This window comes from Moschus berezovskii, chromosome 2 (genome assembly GCF_049115385.1).
Source record: "Moschus berezovskii isolate FMDL1 chromosome 2, NW_MosBer_1.0, whole genome shotgun sequence".
Classification (NCBI taxonomy): Eukaryota; Metazoa; Chordata; class Mammalia; order Artiodactyla; family Moschidae; genus Moschus; species Moschus berezovskii.
The window spans coordinates 92,543,505-92,569,508 of NC_142461.1; positions in this window are offsets into that span (position 1 = coordinate 92,543,505).

Below are 26,004 nucleotides of genomic sequence, written 5' to 3' on the forward strand. Positions count from 1 at the left end.
ACTGGCTTCACCACTTTGGTCCTCAGTTTCTTTATCTGTAATTGAATGCTGTAAAAAAACAACATTTAAGACTGCTTCCATTCTAAATTTGGGGAGTGCAATTCTTTCAGAACCTGTTTTTGAATTTTGTGGGTGTTTGGCAAACCTTGTCTCAGTAAAAGAAGTGTGAGTTTAATTCGCTTACTGTGTTGTTTGACATTTAGCATTAGCCTCTGTGCCATGATTCTTAATGTTTCCACATTGTGTATCACATGTTACAGATATTAATTCAGTGATGTCATCTGGGGAAAATCCTTGTTTCACATGAGGGAGCTTCACCAACTAGTAGTCACAGTTTCCTGTGGCCTTCAGGCCTTGCCTTAAGATTTCTTAGAAATGGAGCTGGTGATAAATATCCCATAGTCAAATTAGAAAGGATAAGATAATTTTTACAAGTTAGATATCCTCTCTGATTTACTTCTCTGAGTAACTGAGGAGTGACGAATGTGAAAGCAAATATTATTTTAATATGTAAGTTTATTTGTACCACACCTCCAAGACACAGATTAGTGATAATGCCTTATGACTTGGTGTTAAGACATGGTAGCCCTAAATATCATCTCACCATTTAAAAATATATCCTTCTAAGTGAAGCTTTTTAGTTTGAGCTTGTGATCAAAGGAAGCGAACTTTATTTTGCTTCTTTTCAATCTTGTAGGGCTCCCCTGGTGGCTCAGAGATTAACGTGTCTGCCTCCAATGCGGGAGACCCGGGTTCGATCCCTGGGTCAGGAAGATCCCCTGGAGAAGGAAATGGTAACCCACTCCAGTATTCTTGCCTGGAGAATCCCATGGATGGAGAAGCCTGGTAGGCTACAGTCCACGGGGTCGCAAAGAGTCGGACACGACTGAGTGACTGAACAGAACAGAACAGTTATTTTAATAGATGTATTTACACATATGCAAGGGAGAGAAAGAAGAAGAGGGAAGAAATCCTGTTAACTTAAAGGTTAGGGCAGGAAATGTGAGTGAGGGAGAAACAGATCCATCATTGTTTGCAATGCCACCTTACGCATATATTCCAGATAATTTTCATTTCTTGTATTTATTTCACTCATGTGAATACTTTTTTCTAGTCACTGTGTTTATGTCTATACAAACTAGCTAAGTAAGGAATTAAGACTTCCCATTAAATACGGTGGGTGAATTTCTAACTTTATCTCAACCTTATCTCAAAGTCCTACTAAAATGACAAAAAATTTTTTAAAAAGGCGTAAACAGTTCTGGGCTGGAGCAAGCTTTGCCTGGTGTCAAGAGACAATCGTTAAATACTCCGGACTCTTACAAGCCATTATTGAACTACTGGTAGCTTGAAAACAGTCATAGTGTGAGTTGTTGTTTACTCCCTAAGTCATGTCCTGCTGTAGCCTGCCAGCTTCTCCATTCACGGGGTTACAGAAGAGTCAGACACAACTCAGTGACTAAACAATTTCCATTATAATAACAATTTCACTTTAACTCAAAAGAGTAGTGAGGATAAAAGGTAACTGCATCTGCTTTTATTTGGGGTGAGGAATAGAGCAGATTGATAATGCTAAATTTTTAAATTTCACAGTAGCAAATTAAAGGATAATATCTATAGCTGGCTGGTTTCTTAAATCATACACATGTATTATTCTGGTAAAAAATTAAATGTATACAGCAAACAGAGCTTTCTTGGTGGTTCAGATGGTAAAGAATCTGCCTGCAATGCAGGAGACCTGGGTTCAAAGCATGGGTCAGGAAGATTCCCTGGAGAAGGGATCTTCCAGCATTTTTGCCTGAAAAATTCCATGGACAGAGGAGCCTGGCAGGCTACAGTCCACGGGATTGCAAAGAGTCGGACACGACTGGGCAACTAACATATGTCATATAAAGCAAACAACATGAAAGAAAAGCAATTAAGGTGGAAAACTTAGGCCAAATTTCATCACTTTCCCAACATTTCAACACCATTATTTGAACCGTTTAGACATTTTAAAAAACGGAAAATCATGACTTCGGTTTGCAAAGACCTCAGGGTCCCTCAAGGCTATAATTATGGTGCTGCCAGGGCTGTAATTTCATCTGGAGCTAAGGTCCTCTTTCAAGCTCATGCAGTTGCTGTCAGAATCCACTTTCTCATAGCTGTAGAGTTCAAGGTAGCCTGCTTCTCCAAGACCCCAGCAGGAGGGGACATTTCTGACCTCCAAACTTTTTCCTTGAATGGACTCACTTGATTAAGTCAAACACAGTCCAGATAATCTCCCTTTAGTTTAAATCAAAATTAACTAATTTGGGGTCTTAATTACACTGACATTCCCTGGTGGCTCAGTGATAAAGAATCCGCCTGCCAATGCAGGAGATGCAAGAGACTCAGGTTCTGTCCCTGGGTGGGGAAGATCCTCTGGAGAAGGAAATGAAAACTTACCCTAGTATTCTTGCCTGGGAAATCCCATGGACAGAGGAGCCTGGAGAGCTGTAGTCCAGAGGATCACAAAAGGGTCGGACACGACTTGGCAACTAAACAACCACAACAAGCCCTTTTATAAAACTTCTGGAAGAGTTCCATTATTAAGAAAGCAAATCAAAGAGTTATATTAATCTGTGTTACCATTAAAAATGTTAATAGTTAAATTTCAGCATTAATTTCTTGTTCTCTATTACTATCTTTCACTAAATAACTTTATAGGTATTTATTTTTTTTTCTGAATATATTTTGAGTTCCTCTAACTCTAGGTAACTAATTTTTCTCTTTTATATTGGTCACCCCATCTCAGAAATAAGGAGTAGTTTCCAGTTTCCTTCTTAAAAACCTTTGTGTGGAAAAAAAATCTTTGTGTTATTTTCAGCATTCAATAAGTGCTAAAACTGCAAATTTGATCAAGAGAATAACTAAGTGGTATATTAGGACAAGCATCTTTAGCATAAGAAAATGTCTCCAGAATAAAACTATTTTGAATTTTTGAACATCTATTAGCAGTTCAGTTCAGTTCAGTCGCTCAGTCATGTCCGACTCTTTGTGACCCCATGAATCATAGCATGCCAGGCCTCCCTGTCCATCACCAACTCCCGGAGTTCACCCAAACTCATGTCCACAGAGCTACCATAATATGTTATTTTCCATAGAAAAATCTCATTCATATTTAACCAAAATTCACTCCTTTTACTTATTACAAAATAAAATTAATCATATTAAGATAAATATGTTAAAAGAATTTTAGCCAGTGTATAAGGCTGAATGAGGAAGAAATAAAAGTATAGCAATGATAAACACCAAATTCAATACTCAATATCTTATAATAACCTACAATGGAAAAGAATCTGAAAAAATATGTATGTATAACTGAATCACTTGGCTATAAACTTGAAACTAAAACAACACTGTAGATTAACTATAATTCAATAAAAAAATTTAAAAAACCAAAAAATGGAACTTCGCTCGTAGTCCAGTGGTAAAGACTCTGCACTTCTACTGCAGGGGGCATAGGTTTGATCCCTGATCCAGGGTTCAATTCCTGCTCAGGGAACTAAGATCTTGCATGTTCCATAGTGCAGCAAAAGACAAAACAAACAACCCCCCCCCCCCCAAATATCTGGAATCTCAGAAGGAAAAAATAAAATGGAAAAAAATTTAAAAATTAAATGATAAAGAGCTTACAATCTAGCACAGACCATATGATGATTTCATCTTACTGCAAAATAGACTATTTTCTGACCAAGCAGGTCATATAATAATATGCCTAGGTGTTAAACTGTCAAAAGAATTTTAAAATTTTAGTTCATTCATTCACTTTCTAATTAAAAGTTTGGAAAAAAACTTGAAATTCTTGTATTTTATCATGTTGTGGATTTTGCTGTGCTGTTAACAATCATATTTTAAAAAATACAAAATATGACTTAATAAAGTTCTTCTTTCTACTAAGCATTTTTGTGATAAGAGCTCTTTTATTTTCATTCCTAGAAGGACTTCATGCGTGAGATTTCCACTTCGTAGTTTATTCATCAAACAACTTATTTTTAATCAACGTGTTAGGAGAGGTAAGTTAATAGAGCACCCTAACCCTCTACACATAAGAGGCAGGATGAATTTTCAAATTGTTACATTAGAGAAATGCCCCACTATATAGAGCTACATGTCTTCAACTGGATTTTTCACTGTTAATAGGTGCTTCCGTGAACTGGAGTTTTCACTGTTAATAAGTGCTTTTGTGAAACTTGCTTAAAGAGATAGAATCTCCCTGTTAAAATGATGATATAAGAAATTTATGTGGATTTAAAAAAAAAATCACAAATCACACACACCTAACATCTTAAACAAATTTTATCCTTGACTAACCTAGATAGCATATTAAAAGCAGAGACATTACTTTGTCAACAAAGGTCTGTCTAGTCAAGGCTAAGGTTTTTCCCGTGTTCATATATGGATGTGAGAGTTGGACTGTGAAGAAAGCTGATCGCCGAGGAATTGATGCTTTTGAACTGTGGTGTTGGAGAAGACTCTTGAGAGTCCCTTGGACCGCAAGGAGATCCAACCAGTCCATTCTAAAGGAGATCAATCCTGGGTGTTCATTGGAAGGACTGATGCTAAAGCTGAAACTGCAATACTTTGGCCAACTCATGCGACTAGTTGACTCACTGGAAAAGACTCTGATGCTGGGAGGGATTGGGGGCGGGAGGAGACGGGGATGACAAAGAATGAGATGGATGGATGGCATCACCAACTCGATGGACATGAGTTTGAGTGAACTCCAGGAATTGGTGATGGACAGGGAGGCCTGGCGTGCTGTGATTCATGGGGTCGCAAAGAGTCGACACGACTGAGCGACTGAACTGAACTGAAGCTTTTTAAAAATTAAATTCCTCTTACTCATTTTAGTACTTGTCTACAAACTATTAGCATGGGCATTCTTGAAAGCAAAAATTCTTTAAAACTGCATCTTCTCATGACTATTTACAGGTAGCTACTAGAAACCTGAGCTAGAGAATATGGATTTAGGTAAATGTGATGCTGCCTTCATCTATATACAATAAGATGGACTTCACATGATTAACGTAGTACATATTGTTATAAGTTATAAATGTTGAAAAGTAATTAATCTCCTATCAAAGACAGCCCAAGGCAAAGTTAAATTGTATAAATGTTGTCATATGCATTCACAACTTATTCTCAGCTATATTCATTACTCTAGCCACCCCTTCAGTGGAAGTGAGAAATAGATTTAAGGGACTAGATCTGATAGAGTGCCTGATGAACTCTGGACGGAGGTTCGTGACATTGTACAGGAGACAGGGACCAAAACCATCCCCATGGAAAAGAAATGCAAAAAAGCAAAATGGCTGTCTGAGGAGGCCTTACAAATAGCTGTGAAAAGAAGAGAAGCGAAAAGCAAAGGAGAAGAGGAAAGATATAAGCATCTGAATGCAGAGTTCCAAAGAATAGCAAGGAGAGATAAGAAAGCCTTCCTCAGTGATCATTGCAAAGAAATAGAGGAAAACAACAGAATAGGAAAAACAAAGATCTCTTCAAGAAAATTAGAGATACCAAGGGAACATTTCATGCAAAGATGGGCTCAATAAAGGACAGAAATGGTATGGACCTAACAGAAGCAGAAGATATTAAGAAGAGGTGGCAAGAATACACAGAAGAACTGTACAAAAAAGATCTTCATGACCAAGATAGTCACGATAAAGTGATCACTGACCTAGAGCCAGACATCTTGGAATGTGAAGTCAAGTGGGCCTTAGGAAGCATCACTAGGAACAAAGCTAGTGGAGGTGATGGAATTCCAGTTGAGTTATTTCAAATCTTGAAAGATGATGCTGTGAAAGTGCTGCACTCAATATGCCAGCAAATTTGGAAAACTCAGCAGTGGCCACAGGACTGGAAAAGGTCAGTCTTCATTCCAATCCCAAAGAAAGGGAATGCCAAAGAATGCTCAAACTACCACACAATTGCACTCATCTCACACGCTAGTAAAGTCATGCTCAAAATTCTCCAAGCCAGGCTGCAGCAATATGTGAACCATGAACTCCCAGATGTTCAAACAGGTTTTAGAAAAGGCAGAGGCACCAGAGATCAAGTTGCCAACATCCGCTGGATCATGGAGAAAGCAAGAGAGTTCAAGAAAAACATCTATTTCTGCTTCATTGACTATGCCAAAGCCTTTGACTGTGTGGAGCACAATAAACTGTGGAAAATTCTGAAAGAGATGGGAATACCAGACCACCTGACCTGACTCTTGAGCAACCTGTATGTAGGTCAGGAAGCAACAGTTAGAACTGGGCATGGAACAACAGACTGGTTCCAAATAGGAAAAGGAGTACATCAAGGCTGTATGTTGTCACCCTGCTTATTTAACTTGTATGCAGAGTACATCATGAGAAACACTGGCCTGGAGGAAGTACAAGCTGGAATCAAGATTGCCGGGGGAAATATCAATAACCTCAGATATATAGATGACACCACCCTTATGGCAGAAAGTGAAGAACAAAAGAGCCTCTTGATGAAAGTGAAAGAGGAGAGTGAAAAGCTTGGCTTAAAGCTCAACATTCACAAAACTAAGATCATGGCATCCGGTCCCATCACTTCATGGCAGATAGCTGGGGAAACAGTGGAAACAATGGCTGATTTTATTTTTTTGTTCTCCAAAATCACTGTGGATGCTGATTGCAGCCATGAAATTTAAAGATGCTTACTCCTTGGAAGGAAAGTTATGACCAACCTAGATAGTATATTATAAAGCAGAGACATTACTTTGTCAACCAACGTCTGTCTAGTCAAGGCTATGGTTTTTCCCGTGGTCATGTATGGATGTGAGAGTTGGACTGTGAAGAAAGCTGATCACCGAAGAATTGATGTTTTTGATTTGTGGTGCTGGAGAAGACTCTTTAGAGTCCCTTGGACTGCAAGGAGATCCAGCCAGTCCATCCTAAAGGAGATCAGTCCTGGGTGTTCATTGGAAGGACTGATGTTGAAGCTGAAACTCTAATACTTTGGCCACCTGATGGGAAGAGCTGACTCATCGGAAAAGACCCTGATGCTGGGAAAGATTGAGGGCAGGAGGAGAAGGGGACAACAGAGGATGAGATGGTTGGATGGCATCATTGACTCGATGGACATAGGTTTGGATGGACTCCGGGAGTTGGTGATGGACGGGGAGGCCTGGCATGCTGCGGTTCATGGGGTCACAAAGAGTTGGACACGACTGAGCAACTGAACTGAACTAGAAGTTTTAGAGCTACTTTACTTCTCTGAACACCTCCAAGTCTTTATCTGTAGAATGTTGACTACAATGCCAACATCATGGTGTTATTGTGAGAAATTACTGCCTTGATGTATATGAAATGCTGATGCCAGTCCCTGCCAGGTAGAATGTACTAAGGAGAGGCCCTCTGAATTTTCACTCTCCCCATCATTGAATAGTGTTGGCGCAGCAAGAATATCAATGCTAGAGGAAGTGGCAGCAATCGAAGCAACATTGGTTTAAGGCACCTCCCCTACAGTAGACAATTTTCCTGGTGGTTTATGCAGTAAAGAATTCAAATGCAGGGCGGGAGACCTGGGTTCAATCCCTGGGTTGGGAACATCTCCTGGAGAAGGGAATGGCTATCCAATCCAGTATTCTTACCTGGAGAATTCCATGGACAGAGGAGCCTGGTGGGCTACAGTCCATGGGGTTGCAAAGAGTCAGACGCAACTGAGAGAATTTCACTCATACTCGGCCCCGAGACGCCGGCCGCGGCGCAGACGCGAGGGACGCCGGCCCCGGCGGCGCAGACGCGAGGGACGCCGGCCCCGGCGGCGCAGACGCGAGGGACGCCGGCCCCGGCGGCGCAGACGCGAGGGACGCCGGCCGCGGCGGCGCAGACGCGAGGGACGCCGGCCGCGGCGGCGCAGACGCGAGGGACGCCGGCCCCGGCGCAACCGACCAGGCAAAGAGGCACGGCTGTGAGGAGCTACCCCACGCCTGAGGCCAGGGCCCGCGGCTGAGAGGAGCTACCCCAGGTGCAATAGGCGGTGGCTGCGCTGGTGCAGGAGGGCCGAGAGGAGCTACTCCGCATTCAAGGTCAGGAGGGGCGGCCTTGAGGAGATATCCCTCATCCAAGGTAAGGTACAGCGGCTGCACTTTGCTGGAGCAGCTGTGAGGAGATTTTCCACGACCAAGGTAAGAGAAACCCAAATAAGACAGTAGGTATTGCGAGGGGGCATCAGAGGGCAGACACACTGAAATCATAATCACAGGAAACTAGTTGATCTGATCACATGGACCACAGCCGAATGTGGTCCACTGGAGAAGGGAATGGCAAACCACTTCAGTATACTTGCCTTGAGAACCCCATGAACAGTTTCAAAGGGCAAAATGATAGGATATTGAATGAGGAATTCCCCAGGTCAGTAGGTGCCCAGTATGCTACTGGAGCTCAGTGGAGAAGTAACTCTAGAAGGAATAAAGGGATGGAGCAAAAGCAAAACCAATACCCAGTTGTGGATGTGACTGATGATAGAAGCAAGGTCCGGTGCTGTAAAGAGCAATATTGCATAGGAACCTGGAATGTTAGGTCCATGAATCAAGGCAAATTGGAAGTGGTCAAACAGGAGATGACAAGAGTGAACATTGACATTCTAGGAATCAGTGAACTAAAATGGACTGGAATGGGTGAATTTAACTCAGATGACCATTATATCTACTACTGTGGGCAGGAATCCCTTAGAAGAAATGGAGTAGCCATCATGGTCAACAAAAGAGTCTGAAATGCAGTACTTGGATGCAATCTTAAAAACGACAGAATGATTTCTGTTCGTTTCCAAGGCAAACCATTCAATATTACAGTAATCCAGGCCTATGCTCCAACCAGTAACGCTGAAGAAGCCGAAGTTGAACAGTTCTATGAAGACCTACAAGACCTTTTAGAACGAACACCCAAAAAAGATGTCTTTTTCATTCTAGGGGACTGGAATGCAAAAGTAGGAAGTCAAGAAACACCTGGAGTAACAGGCAAATTTGGCCTTGGAGCACGGAATGAAGCAGGGCAAAGGCTAATAGAGTTTTGTCAAGAGAACGCACTGGTCATAGCAAACACCCTCTTCCAACAACACAAGAGAAGACACTACACATGGACATCACCAGATGGTCAACACCGAAATCAGATTGATTATATTCTTTGCAGCCAAAGATGGAGAAGCTGTATACAGTTAGCGAAAACCAGACCAGGAGCTGACTGTGGCTCAGATCATGAACTCTTTATTGCCAAATTCAGACTTAAATTGAAGAAAGCAGGGAAAACCACTAGACCATTCAGGTATGACCTAAATCAAATCCCTTATGATTATACAGTGGAAGTGAGGAATAGATTTAAGGGACTAGATCTGATAGATAGAGTGTCTGATGAACTCTGGACGGAGGTTCATGACATTGTACAGGAGACAGGGACCAAGACCATCCCCATGGAAAAGAAATGCAAAAAAGCAAAATGGCTGTCTGAGGAGGCCTTACAAATAGCTGTGAAAAGAAGAGAAGTGAAAAGCAAAGGAGAAGAGGAAAGATATAAGCATCTGAATGCAGAGTTCCAAAGAATAGCAAGGAGAGATAAGAAAGCCTTCCTCAGTGATCAATGCAAAGAAATAGAGGAAAACAACAGAAGAGGAAAAACAAGAGATCTCTTCAAGAAAATTAGAGATACCAAGGGAATATTTCATGCAAAGATGGGCTCAATAAAGGACAGAAATGGTATGGACCTAACAGAAGCAGAAGATATTAAGAAGAGGTGGCAAGAATACACAGAAGAACTATACAAAAAAGATCTTCATGACCAAGATAGTCACGATAACGTGATCACTGACCTAGAGCCAGACATCTTGGAATGTGAAGTCAAGTGGGCCTTAGAAAGCATCACTAGGAACAAAGCTAGTGATGGTGATGGAATTCCAGTTGAGCTATTTCAAATCTTGAAAGATGATGCTGTGAAAGTGCTACACTCAATATGCCAGCAAATTTGGAGAACTCAGCAGTGGTCACAGGACTGGAAAAGGTCAGTCTTCATTCCAATCCCAAAGAAAGGCAATGCCAAAGAATGCTCAAACTACCGCACAATTGCACTCATCTCACACGCTAGTAAAGTCATGCTCAAAATTCTCCAAGCCAGGCCTCAGCAATATGTGAACCGTGAACTTCCAGATGTTCAAGCAGGTTTTAGAAAAGGCAGTGGCACCAGAGATCAAATTGCCAAAATCCGCTGGATCATGGAGAAAGCAAGAGAGTTCAAGAAAAACATCTATTTCTGCTTCATTGACTATGCCAAAGCCTTTGACTGTGTGGATCACAATAAACTGTGGAAAATTCTGAAAGAGATGGGAATACCAGACCACCTGACCTGCCTCTTGAGGAACCTGTATGCAGGTCAGGAAGCAACAGTCAGAACTGGACATGGAACAACAGACTGGTTCCAAATAGGAAAAGGAGTACGTCAAGGCTGTATATTGTCACCCTGCTTATTTAACTTATATGCAGAGTACATCATGAGGAACGCTGGGCTGGAAGAAGCACAAGCTGGAATCAAGATTGCTGGGAGAAATATCAATAATCTCAGATATGCAGATGACTCTACCCTTATGACAGAAAGTGAAGAGGAACTCAAAAGCCTCTTGATGAAAGTGAAAGAGGAGAGTGAAAAGGTTGGCTTGAAGCTCAACATTCAGAATACAAAGATCATGGCATCTGGTCCCATCACTTCATGAGAAATAGATGGAAAAACAGTGGAAACAGTGTCACACTTTATTTTTGGGGGCTCCAAAATCACTGCAGATGCTGATTGCAGCCAGGAAATTAAAAGACGCTTACTCCTTGGAAGGAAAGGTATGATCAACCTTTATAGTATATTAAAAAGCAGAGACATTACTTTGCCAACAAAGGTCTGTCTAGTCAAGGCTATGGTTTTTCCCATGGTCATGTATGGATGTGAGAGTTGGACTGTGAAGAAAGCTGATCGCCGAAGAATTGATGCTTTTGAACTGTGGTGTTGGAGCAGACTCTTGAGAGTCCCTTGTACCGCAAGGAGATCCAACCAGTCCATTCTAAGGGAGATCGATCCTGGGTGTTCAATGAAAGGACTGATGCTAAAGGTGAAACTGAAATACTTTGGCCACCTCATGCGACGAGTTGACTCATTGGAAAATACTGTGATGCTGGGAAGGGTTGGGGGCGGGAGGAGAAGGGGACGACAGAGAATGAGATGGCTGGATGGCATCACCGACTCTGTGGACATGAGTTTGAGTGATCTCCGGGTTTGGTGATGGACAGGGAGGCATGGCGTGCTGTGATTCACGGGGTCGTGGAGAGTCGGACACGACTGAGCGATTGAACTTAACTGATACTCTGCCTGGCAAGGTAAGATGCCAGAGTCTTTATTCTTGTTTATCTGGCAGTTCTCCCCTTTTACCTTTGAGAGCATGGAAAGTGGTCTTAAATTTATTTTTTCTTTATTCATACTATGTGAGTTTGCTTTCTTGTAAAATCATCTGTATCTCTGTGTGTGTTGCAGCTGTGGGACTTCCCAGGAGGCACAGTGGTAAAGGATCTGTCTGCCCATGCCGGAGACACAGGAGATGCCTATCATCTATCCGTCTATCTATCAATCATCTATCTATCAACATATTTTAATTCTACCTTTGGGACTAGAAAATTAGTCTTCAATCAAGTGAATTACTTGCTTTTTACTGCTTCTCAGTTCCCAACAGAAATGGACCAATCTTTGAGTCTGAACTGCATTTTACTAGAGAGTGACTCATGGGCCCATATTGGCTCAGGGCTCCATCTTTGTTCTACTTCAGTTCAGTTCAGTTCAGTTCAGTTGCTCAGTCGTGTTCAACTCTTTGCGACCCCATGAATCACAGCACGCCAGGCCTCCCTGTCCATCACCAACTCCCGGAGTTCACTCAAACTCATGTCCATCGAGTCAGTGATGCCATTCAGCCATCGTCCCCTTCTCCTCCTGCCCTCAATCCCTCCCAGTATCGGAGTCTTTTCCAGTGAGTCAACTCTTCTCATGAGGTGGCCAAAGTATTGGAGTTTCAGTTTTAGCATCAGTCCTTCCAATAAACATTCAGGACTGATCTCCTTTAGGATGGACTGGTTGGATCTCCTTGCAGTCCAAGGGACTCTCAAGAGTGAGTCTTCTCCAGCACCACAGTTCAAAAGTATCAATTCTTCGGTGATCAGCTTTCTTCACAGTCCAACTCTCACATCCATACATGACCACAGGAAAAACCATAGCCTTGACTAGACGGACCTTGGTTTAGCTATGGATAATAGCAGGGACTGTGGGACTCAGACCACATAGCACACAATGAAGGCAGGTTCTTCAAGATAAGAATGAGAGAGTCAGGGGGTAAGATTAGAAAAGAAACTTACAGGTGCATCCTGCAAACAACAGAAATTCCACCACTTAAGCCAGCAGGTTTCTATTTTTGGTATTCATGAGAATTACCAGGGATATTTGTTAAAAAAAAATCCCCATGCCCTATCTTTTGAAAATTACTATTTTTATTGAACTAACACAACACATTGTTACTTATTGGTAAGGCCTACAATGCTAAACCATGGTAAAGAACAAAGTGTATCATATTCATCTTTTCAGTGTAAACCGGCTTTTCTAAATATTTTCTGAGTTAATGCAACCAACAAACTGGAAGTAAAAATTCTTTAGACAAATGATACATGAGGTGGTATTTGATTAAATTGAATAAACATTATATGAGGAGTAACACAAAGCTTAGTTTTAGGGCCACTGTGATTTGATTATTGTTGGTGAATACAACTGTTTAAAACTTAAACCATCTTTCTTGAAGCCTTTTCTTTATGTAAATATTGACATATACATGACATTATATTTTATTAGTTTCATGTGTACAACATAGTGATTTGAAAATTTTATACGTTAGAGATGATCACCATGATGTCTAGTAACCATCTGTTCCCATACAAAGTTATTACAATATTATTGAGTGTATTCTCCATGCTGTGTATTACATCCCTCTGACTGCTTGTCTGATAACTGGAAGTTTGTACCTTTTAATCCCCTTCACCTATTTCACTTCTTGTAACCCTCTCTCTGGCAACCACACATGTTCTCTGTATCTGTCTCTGTTTTGTTACGTTTGTTTGGTTTTCTTTATATTCCATACATAAGCAAAATCATGTGGTAGTTGTCTTTCTCTGTCTGACTTATTTCACTTAACATAATACCCCTACGTCCACCCATGTTGTCATATTTGGCAGGGGTTTTTTCTTTTTTATGGCATATGTGTGTGTGTGTATACACCACATCTTTAACTATTTATCTATTGATGAACATTTATGTTGCTTCCATATATTGGTGATTGTAAGCAATATTGCAATGAACATTAGAGTACATAAATCTTTTCAAATTAGTGTTTTTATTTTCTTTAAATAAATTCCCAAGAATGGAGCTGCTAAGTCATATGATAGCTCAGTTTTTAATTTTTTGAAGAACCTATACTGTTTTTAATAGTGGCTGAACTAATTTACATTCCCAAAGCAACGTATGAGGGTTCTCTTTTTTCTATATCCTTGCCAACATGTGTTATTTCTGGTCTTTTTGATAACAACCATTCTGACAGGTATAGGTGGTATCTTATTGTGGTTTCCATTTGTATTTCCCTGGTTATTACTGATTTTGAGCATCTTTTCATGTGCCTGTTGGCCATTGGTATATCTTCTTCGGAAAAATATCTATTCAGATCCTTTGTCCATTTTTAAAAATGGGTTGTTTATTTATGTTGAGTTGTATAAGGTTTTTGCATATATTGGATATTAACCCTTTGTCAGATATATCATTTACAAATATATTCTCTCATTTAGTAGGTGATCTTTTTGTTTTGTTGATAGTGTTCTTAAATATACAAAAGCTTGATATAGTCCCATTTGCTTATTTTACTTTTGTTTCTCTTGCTTGAGGAGATATGTCTAAAAAAACCTCTGTTTTCCAGATCACTGATCCATTTTTCTGTATCATCTCATCTGTTGTTTTAGTGTATTTTTCATTTTAGTTATTTTATTTTTCAGGTCTGATTTATTCTTTATATTTTCTAACTCTGCTGAAGTTCCACTGTGTTCTCCATTCCTTTCCCAAATTCCAAGAGCATCTTTATGAGCATGACTTTGGATTCTTTATCAGTTAAATTACATATTCACTGACGTCATAGAAGCTTCAGGCTATAATTACAATTAACACTATCACTCCTCCTAATATATTGTTCTTACAGCTTTTCCTTTTCCAAGGGCAACTAGATAAATGGATACATAGGTGAATTAACACATAAATGTATAAAATGAATGTATTGGTAGAATTTATTGTCATACAGATTTTAGTGCAATGTTTTCCGTTTTCTAGATGTTTGTCTATATGTGTATGTAAAAAATATTTTTTATATGAGAACTTATTTTTCTAGTTAAAGAAGTATACATTTCAGTGTTATTGTTTTTCCTTTTGATAAGTACATTTAATGGCTCCATATATGCAGTGCTGAAACCTTCCTCAAACCTACTTTAAACTTATTTTGTGACTGAACTCTTTAACCACGCTTACAGCTAAATAAGCTGGAGAAATTTATACTTTCTGGAAAGAAGACTTGCTGGGGTATACAGGATATTTAAAGCCATTTGAAGCTCTAAATTTTTAGAATTACTAGCTGTTTGACACTCATTTCTCTATTTCTGTGTTCCTCCTTCTCCAAAACACATCTTCATTCTTTCAAGGAGTCCTGTTCAGTGACTTCTTCCCCACCCTTTATTTTCAACATGCTAAGGTAGTTTCTCTGTTGTTTCCACTGCCAGATAGAAGTGCTCCATTTGTGGAAAGGATCTGTGGGAAACTGAATGATGATCTAGTCAGCTTGCCTTCCCAAGACAGGGAAAAGGGAAATGTAATATTCTACCTGCTATGATTAATATTTTGAAATTGTGATGTAAGCATTCCCCTCTAACTTATTCCTTAAAAAGATGGAATATTAACTCCAGTCTGTGTCCATTGACACAGGGTCTGTTCAGGCATTGAAGGTTGAGTTAATAGTGGCTTCCCCTCATGGGACTGAATTACAGGGTAAAGAGTTATCATGAGGGCCAGTGTGCTTGGACATGGCTGTGTCAACCCAGGAGTCATAAATGTGACACTCAAGCACTAAGTTTTCTAAGTATTAATATTTAAGAGTACATTAGGTCCAGGAATTTGTAAATCAGTCGTTTTACTTTGAACAGATCTCCCGCCAGTTGTGACATCGTTGAGTAAATTGGCGGCCTGTTTGCTGTTGTTTCCTCTTTTTGAAATTTAACCTCTTGGAAAAACAGCAGTCTGAGTTGTTATATGTCTCAACACAGGCCACCAGTGAAGACCACTTAAAAGTGTTTTCTTGATCCGGAGTATGAATTCCCCTCCAGCCCTCTAGCAACTATTTTTCCTCCGTTTAAATCATTTTGACAGGGCATCTTTGCTGGGTTCAATTTCTGTGCCCTTTGAAGCTGGGGGCAGAGGATTTAGGGTGGAGGATTCACTGTTGGAGTTGCCTTCAACTCACACTGTAAAGAAAGAAAGTTTCTCAAATTTTCACACTGTGAATGGACATCATTTTTTATGCCAGCTGACTGATGTTTAATTTCATGTAACAACATTTCGAATGTCAGATTTTTTAATATTACTTTTTAAACACATGTAGACTTAGAATTAGCTGTGTTTGAATCATTAACAGTAATAGAGATAGAGATCATAATGATTCAAGTCATTGCTGCAACTAATATACATTTATTATATCACAGCTTTATTAGTTTTATACTGCAAAAAAAGTTTACCATTTCTGAGTAAATTCAAAGAAAAAATTTGTAGGAAAAGGATAGGATTTAAAAAGAAATCAGTTCTAAGATATTCAAGTTCTGAATGTGTCTCTCCATGCAGTGTATAGAGATCTGGATATAATAAATTGATGATCATGATATTTCTCTGGGATTAAAATTGGTTCAAGTCTTTCTCTGCCACAAGAAATGAACTATACAGTGAGCCATAATCTGCCTTTTTGGCTTTTTAGTCTCAAATGTCAGTTGGTAGAATTCCATAGAAAGGAGACTTTGAGACAATCAACCATGTTGGTAAAACAATGTTTTGTTTGGGAATATCACAAACTGCTGCTTCAAAGTGCTTAATGAATGGGTATGTGTGTGTTTTTACAACATTATTTTTTTTAAGGAAACTAGAAGACAGGAAATGCAAACCTACACATTAAAGAGTTCTGCCAAATGAAGAACTCTGTACTTTTTTTTATAAAGACATTCTCCGCCAAGAGTTTGCCAAAACCTAATTGCAAATGAACATCCCAATTTCTCACAAACAAGTCAAGAAATTCTGAGAATGGCTGCCCAGTGTTATCATATGCATTGCCAAGAAATCGGTGCCCATTGGGCAGAGATAGAAGGAGAAATATATTGTAATGTCTATATATGGGTGCACCAGTACCCCGCAGTTCAGACCATGTCTTCATAGCTGTGATAATCCCTCATTCATGAAGCCTTTGATTATTTCCGTGAATGGTAAGCAAACAGTGGTCTAGACAGAAAGAGATTTTATAATTTCTAGTTTCTTGTAGAGAAAACAAATATTGGTGTCTCTTTGCCAAAGACCTGGAAATATGGATGCTATTTTTTTTTTTTTTAATCCAGAGTCAGTTCAGTTTACTTTGGTGCTAACAAGTCAGAAAAATCTCAACTAGTTCAGATCAGTTCAGTTCAGTTCAGTCACTCAGTCGTGTCCGACTCTCCACGACCCCATGAATCACAGCACGCCAGGCCTCCCTGTCCATCACCAACTCCCAGAGTTCACTCAAACTCATGTCCATAGAGTTGGTGATGCCATCCAGCCATCTCATTCTCTGTCGTCCCCTTCTCCTCCCACCCCCAATCCTTCCCAGCATCAGAGTCTTTTCAAGTGAGTCAACTCGTCGCATGAGGTGGCCAAAGTATTGGAGTTTCACCTTTAGCATCAGTCCTTCCAATGAACACCCAAGATTGATCTCCTTTAGGATGGACTGTTTGTATCTCCTTGTAGTCCAAGGGACTCTCAAGAGTCTTTTTCAGCACCACAGTTCAAAAGCAACAATTCTTTGGCGATCAGCTCTCTTCACAGTCCAACTCTCCCATCCATACATGACCATGGGAAAAACCATAGCCTTGACTAGATGGACCTTGGTTGGCAAAGTAATGTCTCTGCTTTTTAATATGCTGTCTAGGTTGGTCATAACTTTCCTTCCAAGGAGTAAGCGTCTTTTAATTTCATGGCTGCAGTCAGCACCTGCAGTGATTTTGGAGCCCAAAAAAATAAAGTCTGACACTGTTTCCACTGTTTTCCCATCTATTTCCCATGAAGTGATGGGACCAGATGCCATGATCTTTGTTTTCTGAATGTTGAGCTTCAAGCCAACCTTTTCACTCTCCTCTTTCACTTTCATCAAGAGGCTTCTTAGTTCCTCTTCACTTTCTGCCATAAGGGTGGTGTCATCTGCATATCTGAGATTATTGATATTTTTCCCAGCAATCTTCATTCCAGCTTGTGCTTCTTCCAGCCCAGCGTTCCTCATGATGTACTCTGCATATAAGTTAAATAAGCAGGGTGACAATATACAACCTTGACGTACTCCTTTTCCTATTTGGAACCAGTCTGTTGTTCTCTGTCCAGTTCTGACTGTTGCTTCCTGACCTGCATACAGGTTCCTCAAGAGGCAGGTCAGGTGGTCTGGTATTTCCATCTCTTTCAGAATTTTCCACAGTTTATTGTGATCCACACAGTCAAAGGCTTTGGCATAGTCAATGAAGCAGAAATAGATGTTTTTCTTGAACTCTCTTGCTTTCTCCATGATCCAGCGGATTTTGGCAATTTGATCTCTGGTGCCTCTACCTTTTCTAAAATCTGCTTGAACATCTGGGAGCTCATGGTTCACGTATGGCTGAAGCCTGGTTTGGAGAATTTTGAGCATGACTTTACTATTACTTTCAATAATTTTATGGATTTTTATTTTTAAGGCAATACTTAATGAGACAGAAAATAGTGAAATATTTTTGAAGCCAGATTTTCCTTGGTCAAGCTCTAAACATAATGAATATCACTTCCTGGGCACTCTGTGATGGGCAGTATGTTATTCCTTTTAATACTTGCAATCATTTTAATAGTTTGGATCCCTATGAGCAAGTTAATTATTTTCAAAGAGTTCAGAAAATTCATCTCAAATTATTTGCTAGCAAATGGCAGGTCTAGGTTTTTAACAAAACTCTGTCTTATTCTAAACCCTCTACTCTTTATGACTATCTTCTAATGATCTCGTTACATCAATAATTAGGCAAACATCTCACTTGACTCCAAAAGAGAAATTTAAAATTACACATATAAAATAATTTTACCTACACAACTAAATTAGTATTTATTTTCAAAATATCTCTCTTTCCTTCCTTTATTCTTTCTCATGTTATTGGAGTGGTATAACTACTTCCACTATCTTTACCCTTAATGTGACCCAGGGCAGACTAATGTATGCACAGATGCTGCGTCCTCCTTCCCCTTGATATTCAGACATCACTCATAGAAAACTACCCTCTTCCCATTGAGGCCAGCCTCAGCCTTGTGGTGATCATCACAGTGCTCCAGGCAAACAATACCAGTTATCTGAGCTTGCATTCCCCCTAAAAAAACTGTATTTGCCATAGGGGATTCATTTCACCCTGGGCACTGTTACCAGAAAATTCTCCTTAAAATATTTCTCTCAGAATTTCACTGTTCTGAAAGAAATTAGTCAGAGGCTCAATATTGCCTACTACCTACAACCAGATTCTGTCGCTCCGCTGAGAGCTTTCCAAAAGTTTCTTCCCAATCTTCTCTTCTCCTCTCTTTATTCTTCTCCACAGATTTTTGCACTTCATGTTCTGAATTTTGCATTCACCTGTCACTTGTATGTTTGCTCCTTAAGAATGCTGCTTTGCTCCTTTAGAGTGATAAGATCATACTAGTCATTTTAGGTCAATTTCCCAACTATTTCAGAACCAACAGATTTCTTCTTTTTCCAAATTTTCAATTTAGTAGGACTTCCCTTGTGGCTCAGTGGTAAAGAATCTACCTGCCAGTTCAGGAGATGCAGGTTTGATTCCTGGGTTGGGAAGATCCCCTGGAGAAGAAAATGGAAACCCATTCCAGTATTTTTGCCTGGGAAATCTCATGGACAGGGGAGCCTGGCAGGCTAAAGTCATAAAAGAGTTGGACATGACTTAGAGACTAAACAACAACAAGACATGATCATACTAAGTGAAGTAATTCAGACAGAAAACATGATATCACTTACATGTGGAATCTAAAAAAAAAAAAGGGACAAATAAACTGAATAACAAAACAAAGACAGACTCACAGACATAGAAAACAAACTTATGGTTATCAAAGGGGAAAGGTAACAAGAGCATACTGTATAGCACAGGGAACTATATTCAATATCTTGTAGTAACTTATACAGCAAAAGAATCTGGAAAAATGTATATATTATATATATCTGAATCATTTTGCTGTATACTTGAAACTAATACATCATTGTAAATCAAATGTGCTTCAATTAAAATTCTGATAATAGGAATTTTATAGCATCTTTCTTGCATATAACATATCCATAATGCAACCTTAATTACTCCTAATTCTGTTTTGCCTTTTAATTGTAGAGCAAGGATTTCCCAAGTAGCCTGTGCAAAATCTCCCTAAATTTCTGTCATTTCCCCCTTAATCTTTTAAATTCTTTTGCAATACTTAATCTGTTAGTGATTGTTTCTAGCCACTCATATTTAAGTCTTTATAGAGCAGTCAATACAAAAAGTCCCCACCCTATATTTCATTGATCTAATTATGTGATTTTAATAACAAACACCATCAATACATTTGGAACAAACGTGTTTCAGCAACATAGCAGTCAAGTATGGTGCTCTTGAGGGTTGCTGAGGGCTGGGAGCAGGCAGCATGCTATGACAATATACTTGAATGAATGGAGAGCTGAAGTTATTTGAGAGAGCTGGTTAAGAGAATGGTGAGGAGAGATTATTCTCATTTATATGTATAGTCTGTCTTGTTACTTGACTGATTATAAACAGATTTTGGGGGAGGGGCATAATTATCTTTATATGTAAATTGTAGTTGGAACTTAAAGATTTCTTCAAAGTCTTCTTCACAGCAAATCATACTGATCTTATAATGAGATTATATAAAGTATTTGGTACATTCTATTTGCTGATTAAACTCATATTGCAAGGTGAAGAAGGGAAGAGACTTTTTAGAAATCCGTGGAAGGGAAACACTCCAAAGATTCACAACTTGAAACAATATATTGTAATTGGACTGGGAGAGAAAATCAGAACACAAGTACATTTTGGAAACTAAGAGTATAGTTCCTGCACTAAAATTTGGAATACATATGGATATGAAGCAGTGGCCAAAGCACAAAATAAATTAGTCGCAATTGGGGTAGTTGTTTAAATAAGAATAGAAGAATTTGAAGAATTGAAATGATATTTTAGAATTTCAAAAAAATTGTTAAGCCTTTTTGCTTCCATTATCTTAGATACTGTCATTCTGCCATTCTCAGTTTAACAAAAGACAAGCGGAAAGGCTGAGAGATTTGTCCAGTGATCTAAACATAGCCAGCCAGCCACAGGGTACCCAAAATGTTCTTAGTTCTTGGTCAAAAGACTTAATAGCTTTTTACCAAAAATAACTACTTCAGTCAAAGAGAGAAGGATAATTGCTACTTTCACAGACAACCCAAGAAACCAGCCTCGTTCCAGCCCAGAAAGCAACATCAAATGACCACCCACATACCGCATCATAGATTTATCTTCTCCAGCTGCAAGACCCTCTTCTCTTTGGCTTCCCACCAACCTAAAAGAGAAGAACTAATGAATAAACAAAGTTTAAAACAGATGCAAAGGCAGTGTGCATAAGAAGTGCCACTGTGCTTAATTTAATCTCTGGGTCAGCTATTCCCTGCTCACTGGTGCAGTCAAGGATCCAAGCCAGATCCCTGCAGAGACTGTGGCGGTTCTACATCTGCCAATAAAAATACCTGGTTGTGCAGAACAGGAAACCTCAGCTGGCCCTCGAAAAGTCCTCAGTTTAGGCAACAGGCAGCAACTGGCTCAGGCTAACTTGATTCCTTCTTTTTTTTTTTCCTGAACAACAAGCTATTGGGCGTTCCCAAAGGTAGTCATGATTGACCAGATGTGCAGCTGTGTTAGATTCCTACTCTCAAGAGAGTGCTCTGGAGGGGATAGCTTAGGATTCAGCCATTAGAGATGCATTTCTTTAAAGCAGAGGTAAAGAACGGGGGTCCATAGGCCAAAGTCAGCCATCAGACGGGTTTTGTTTAGGCCAGGCTGCTGCTGCTGCTGCTAAGTCACTTCAGTCGTGTCCGACTCTGTGCAACCCCATAGACGGCAGCCCACCAGGCTCCCCTGTCCCTGGGTCTGCTTTTTCATTTTTTTAAAAAATGTGAATGCATTTCAATGGGGATTTTTGCCAGTTTCTGTAATATAAATTCCCTGACAATATCTGATTACAGACCAGAGTTGAGAAGAAATGTGCACAGCATGTCCATCATACACATATAATAGGTGTAAATAATACTAATAAAAAACCAGTGAAAAATCAGAAAGTGATGAGTTTTGATTATTTATTTTACCGTTGTTTAATTTAATGGGAAAGATTGAGGGCAGGAGGAGAAGGGGGAAACAGAGGATGAGATGATTAGATGGCATCATCAAATCAACGGACATGAATTTGAGCAAACTCTGGGAGATGGTAAAGGACAAGGAAGTCTGGCATGCTGCAGTCCATGGGGTCACAGAGAGTTGGACATGACCGAATGATTGAACAATAACTGTTTAATTTAACTTATTTTAATTGTAAGTTTATATAATTTAAATTTTCACAATGGCTGTTTAATAACCATCTCTTGAAATTCTTGAAAACTTAACACTAGGCTCTTTTTTTTTGTCTTAAGCAAAAATTACAATAGCAGAAGACTTACTACACATTTCACCATCAATACCAAGACAAAAAATAAAAGATCATTATAATTGCAAACCATAATGGAAATCTGATTAACCTAACAATGTAAAATAATTGCATACAGTTTGGGGGGTTGGACACAGTGATGTGGTAAGTCAAAGTGTGCACACCCACGTGTTTTCACCTGCTCAGCCAGTCTCTGTCTTGTGGCTTGTGTGTTTAGTCCACTTACATCTAAGGTAATTATTGATATGTGTGATTCTCTTACCATTTTCGTAATTGTTTGGGGTTTATTTTGTGTAGGTCTTTTCCTTCTTTTGTGTTTGCTGCTTAGAGAAGATCCTTTAGCATTTGTTGTAAAGCTGGTTAGGTGAAGGACTCTCTTTTCCAAAAGGGTGTTTTCAGGCACTGTCAGCTATGTTGTGCTCAGGATACCATCTGTTTCTCTCTCTCTCTTTTAAAAATTTATTTATTTATTTTAATTGGAGGTTAATTACTTTACAATATTGTGGTAGTTTTTGCCATGTACTGACATGAATCAGCCACAGGTGTACATGTATCCCCCCATCCCGAACCCTTCCCATCTCCCTCCCTATCCCATCCCTCTGGGTCGTCCCAGTGCACCAGCTTTGAGTGCCCAGTTTCATGCATCAGACTTGACTGGTCATCTATTTCACATATGGTGATATACATGTTTCAATGCTATTCACTCAAATCATCCCACCCTCGCCTTCTCCCAAGGTTCTGTTCTTTATGTTTGTGTCTCTTATGCTGTCTCACATGTAGGGTCATTGTTACCATCTTTATAAATTCCATATATATGCGTTAATATACTGTACTGGTGTTTTTCTTTCTGACTTACTTCACTCTGTATAATAGGCTCCAGTTCCACCTCATTAGAACTGACTTGAATGTATTCTTTTTAATAGCTAATATTCCATTGTGTATATGTACCACAGCTTTCTTATCCATTTGTCTGCAGATGGACATCTAGGTTGCTTCCATGTCCTAGCTATTGTAAACAGTGCTGCAATGAACATTGGGGTACACATGTCTCTCAATTCTGGTTTCCTCGGTGTGTATGCCCAGGAGTGTGATTGCTGGGTCGTATGGCAGTTCTATTTCCGGTTTTTTAAGGAATCTCCATACTGTTTTCCATAGTGGCTGGACCAGCTTGCATTCCCACCAGCAGTGTAAGAGGGTTCCCTTTTCTCCACACCCTCTCCAGCATTTATTGTTTGTAGACTCTTTGATAGCAGCCATTCTGACCAGCATGAGATGGTGCCTCATCGTGGTTTTGATTTGCATTTCTCTGATAATGAGTGATGCTGAGCATCTTTTCATGTGTTTATTAGCCAATTTGTATGTCTTCTTTGGATAAATGTCTGTTTAGTTCTTTGGCCCATTTTTTGATTGGGTCATTTATTTTTCTGGTATTGAGCTGCATGAACTGCTTGTATATTTTTGAGATTAATTCTTTGTCAGTTGCTTCGTTTGCTATTATTTTCTCCCATTCTGAAGGCTGCCTTTTCACCTTGCTTATAGTTTCCTTCATTGTGCAAAAACTTTTAAGTTTAATTAGGTTGCATTTGTATATTTTTGCTTTTATTTCTATTACTTTGGGAGGTGGGTCATAGAGGATCTTTTTGTGATTTATGTCAGAGAGTGTTCTGCCTATGTTTTCCTCAAGGTGTTTTATAGTTTCTGGTCTTACATTTAGGTCTTTAATCCATTTTGATTTTGTTTTTGTGTATGATATTAGAAAGTGTTCATTTCATTCTTTTACAGGTGGTTGACCAGTTTTCCCAGAACCACTTATTTAAGAGATTGCCTTTTCTCCATTGTATATTTTTGCCTCCTTTATCAAAGATAAGGTGTCCATGGGTATGTGGATTTATTTCTGGGCTTTCTATTTTGTTCCATTGATCTATATTTCTTTTTACCAGTACCATATAGTCTTGATGACTATAGCTCTGTAGTGTAGTCTGAAGTCAGGCAGGTTGATTCCTCCAGTTTCATTCTTCTTTTTCAAGATTGCTTTGGGTTTTCAAAATTTTTTTGTGTTTTCATGCAAACTGTGAAATTATTTGTTCTGGTTCTGTGAAAAATACCATTGGTAGCTTGGTAGGGATTGCATTGAATCTATAGATTGCTTTGGATAGTATACTCATTTTCACTATATTGATTCTTCCAACCCATGAACATGGTCTATTTCTCCATCTATTTGTGTCATCTTTGATTTCCTTCATCAGTGTTTTATAGTTTCTATGGGTCTTTTGCTTCTTTAGGTAAATTTATTCCTGCTTCATTGACTATGCCAAAGCCTTTGACTGTGTGGATCACAATAAACTGTGGAACATTCTGAAAGAGATGGGAATACCAGACCACCTGACCTGCCTCTTGAGAAACCTGTATGCAGGTCAGGAAGCAACAGTCAGAACTGGACATGGAACAACAGACTGGTTCCAAATAGGAAAAGGAGTACGTCAAGGTTGTATATTTTCACCTTGCTTATTTAACTTCTATGCAGAGTACATCATGAGGAACGCTGGGCTGGAAGAAGCACAAACAAGATTGCTGGGAGAAATATCAATAACCTCAGATATGCAGATGACACTACCCTTATGGCAGAAAGTGAAGAGGAACTCAAAAGCCTCTTGATGAAAGTGAAAGAGGAGAGTGAAAATGTTGGCTTGAAGCTCAACATTCAGAAAACAAAGATCATGGCATCTGGTCCCATCACTTCATGGGAAATAGATGGGGAAACAGTGGAAACAGTGTCAGACTTTATTTTTTGGGGCTCCAAAATCATTGCAGATGCTGACTGCAGCCATGAAATTAAAAGACGCTTGCTCCTTGGAAGGAAAGTTATGACCAACCTTGATAGTATATTAAAAAGCAGAGACATTACTTTGCCAACCAAGGTCCGTCTAGTCAAGGCAATGGTTTTTCCCGTGGTCATGTATGGATGTGAGAGTTGGACTGTGAAGAAGGCTGATCGCCGAAGAATCTATGCTTTTGAACTGTGGTGTTGGAGAAGACTCTTGAGAGTCCCTTATACTGCAAGGAGATCCAACCAGTCCATTCTAAAGGAGATCAATCCTGGATGTTCATTGGAGGGACTGATGCTAAAGCTGAAGCTGCAATACTTTGGCCACCTCATGTGACGAGTTGACTCACTGGAAAAGACTCTGATGCTGGGAAAGGTTGGGGGCGGGAGGAGAAGGGGACGACGGAGAATAAGATGGCTGGATGGCATCACCGACTCAATGGACATGAGTTTGAGTGTACTCCGGGAGTTGGTGATGGACAGGGAGGCCTGGCGTGCTGTGATTCATGGGGTCGCGGAGAGTCGGGCACGACTGAGCGACTGAACTGAACTGAACTGACTGAAGTATTTTATTCTTTTTGTTGCAATGGTGAATGGGATTGTTTCCTTAATTTCTCTTTCTGTTTTCTCACTGTTAACACTAGGCTCTTTTGAGTCAACATGAGGTGGCTGCAGAATACCCTTGACTAACTTGTGGTGGCCACAGTAGCCCCAGGCATAGTTCAGGCTCTGGAAGCTGAATTTGGATCCCAGTTCTTATATTTACTAGCAGTGTGAGCTCACACACATTCTTTAACTACAGAGAACCTCAATTTTCCCATATCAGAAACGAAATAACATTTATTTTGTTAGTCTATGTGGATGCTAAGTTGCTTCAGTCGTTTCCGATTCTTTGTGACACCATGAACTGTAGTCCACCAAGCTCCTCTGTCCCTAGGATCCTGCAGGCAAGGATACTGGAGTAGGTTTCCATTCTCCAGGGGCTCTTCCCAACCCAGGGATCAAATCCACATCTCCTGTACTGCAGAATTCTTTACCACCTGAGTCACTAGCAGGGAAACCCTGCTAGTCTACAGTGAGCAGTAAATAAAA